Here is a 2,391-nt window from a genome sequence, read left to right as displayed (position 1 = left end):
GGTACTAAAGACGATGACACCGATGCCTCTTTCAGTTAGCACCTCCACTCGCCACATTGAGGAAATAACCAACGATAAACAAGGAAATACTACTTGTTTATGTGCAATATACTTTTTTATAAAAAATATGGTATATCCACCATCATTGCAGAACAAACCATTGCACTTTTCTCTGTATATGTAGCACAGCATGTGTGCCGATAAAGTGGTGCATTTGTAAAGCTAGCATAGAGCCATGATAGCCATATTGTTTAAATGTAGCAAGCAAAGACCCATAATGTACAAAACAGCAGCCAGGAAGGTAGCTGTACTACTGGGGATTCATCAACCAAGGCTGTCAAGATTAAAAATTTAAAGAAACTTTTTAGAAATCCTGCTCTGACAATGGCCACACCACTGTAGTAAACCATCACACACTTTATATTTAATTTAGGGTCAAAAAAGCCCAGTCTAAAGAGGTAGGAAAACCTCTAGAAAGACTGAAGTGGTGTTTACTTTCCTTATTCCTTAACATTTCAGTGAGGAACTGCAAAACGGCCAAACCCTCTATAACATAGTTTCCATTTTTTGTGACCCTGGCCCGACCTGGCCTGCTTTCTTTCTTCTAGCTTTATCACATTCAAACATTTAAACTTCTAGCTTCTCCCTGTTAAAATTGGGTCAACTTTTCTGTAAAACGCCAGCAATGACCCCTGCAGTTTGTTCCATGACAGAAACCAGTAAGCACACACAAACCTCTTGCTTGGTGCAAGGTTGGCCTGTTTCTGGCTCCAGCTGGCCTCTCTGCGGTTCATCCTTGTCCAGTTCAGAAAGGTTGTTAGCAAAATACCAATGTCAAATCGGTTCTGTTTCCGTTAAAGAACTTTCCACAGTTTTAGTTATCGCAGACACTTTGCTCCCAGACCCAGTCACATCCAACGGTCCCATAGCTGACTTTTGTAAAATGAAAATAAAAACGTCTTTGTCTTGGTTTCCCACCTCACTGAAGTTCAGTTTCCAGTCGATTTAGTCAGAATACTCTTTTTTTTTTGTTTGTTTATCGCCACAGAGGATGAAGCTATCCCCGTCCACCACCACAACCACCATGCCTGGACGTTTCCTGATTTCCTCTGGCGCTGCAGCCTTAAACCAGACAGACAAAAGAAATGAAGCCCTGCCAAGTCTCTCTACTGCAAGCATAGGCTTTTTCCTTTCCCCTCTTCTCCCTCGCGTTTTCTTCACCCCTCTCTCGACCGTGGCAGCGTTCCCGAGAAGCTTTGGCGAAGCTCCAGCAGGTCTGCCATTCCGCCTGAACCTCCCCGTTCGTCCCGATCGCCGTTTCGCTGCAGACCCCCGCCCTCCTAGCCCCTACACTCCCACATCCTCCTTCCCCAGTCCAACCCCTTCCAAATCAGCCAAAGTAGTTGAGCAACTTCATCGCATGTTTAACTGTGAATCAGATTTTAAAGGACTCTCTGAAAAGGCTGAAACATTGAACGTTGCACTAATCGGGTCTTAAGTCTCTGCAACACAGAACTCGGATACAGCTGAGTCAACACCTCTTCACCCGACAACCTTTATATTTACTGCTCGTATCTAAAGGCCAGCATAAAGGGCAGGGACTGTGTGCTTCTGTGTGTCCTGAGCCCTTTGTTCAATGCCAGTGCTGATCTATTCATCGTGTGCCAAGGCTCAGCGCCCTCACTTGTACTGAAGAGGGAACAGGTTTGTGCCAACTGCCCTTACTGCCAACTTACTGCTGCTGTCGGCCTGTTTGAGCCCACAAAAAGCTCCCTATCTCACAAACACACACATACAGTGCCACACATGCCCTCTGGCACCAGTGCTAAAGATATAGAAAAGAGTCTGAGAATAAATGTATCTTTTACTGCAGCATCATAACTGGGTTACTTTGAAAAAAACAACTTTTAATTAGGCTTAATCTCTATAGCATGTCTCTTTTTTTTTCCCAGTTTTTTTTATATAAAAATCAGTGGTGATATAAACTTTTTCTATTTTTGTAATTACTACTTTTTGTAATAAACAATCTCTGTATTACAAAAAAGCTTCTCAACTGGATCAGGATGCAAGTTTTTCCAGCTACCTTTACATGGTGTCTAGTCCAACCTTTTATTTTGTTCTTTTTTTATTTAGATTAGATGCCAGGAAAAGCCTTTTACAGTGAACCCTCGTTTATCGCGGGGGTTACGTTCCAAAAAGAACCCGCGATAGGTGAAATCTGTGAAGTAGAAACCTTTATTTTTTTACAGTTATTATACAATGAAATACTCCATAAAACATTGAAATCAAGGAACAAAAACTTTTTACAGGCCCAAGCATTTGTTTTACAAATTAAAGTACGGTATAAACGTTTGTTGTTGTTTTTTTTTTAGGTTTGTTTTTATAAATAAC

The 2,391-nt window shown here is 41.7% G+C and overlaps 1 protein-coding gene across 2 annotated transcripts in view; it reads right to left on the bottom strand.

The window, feature by feature from the left end:
* Nucleotides 1-2,391, bottom strand: part of msra (methionine sulfoxide reductase A) — a 78,896-nt gene that overhangs the window by 70,487 nt on the left and 6,018 nt on the right. Inside the window, exon 1 of one of the 2 annotated variants that reach the window (XM_015372821.1) lies at nucleotides 736-1,236. The exons of the other annotated variant lie outside the window; for it this stretch is intronic. The gene's annotated coding sequence lies outside the window, so the exon portion shown is untranslated. Of the gene's footprint in view, nucleotides 1-735; nucleotides 1,237-2,391 lie in introns of those variants that run through there. 2 annotated transcript variants of the gene reach the window in all.

Source organism: Cyprinodon variegatus, unplaced genomic scaffold (genome assembly GCF_000732505.1).
Source record: "Cyprinodon variegatus isolate N-32 unplaced genomic scaffold, C_variegatus-1.0 Scaffold76, whole genome shotgun sequence".
NCBI classification, from domain to species: domain Eukaryota; kingdom Metazoa; phylum Chordata; class Actinopteri; order Cyprinodontiformes; family Cyprinodontidae; genus Cyprinodon; species Cyprinodon variegatus.
The sequence above is the reverse complement of the archived record's forward strand: the minus strand, read 5'-3'. Positions and strand labels throughout refer to the sequence as shown.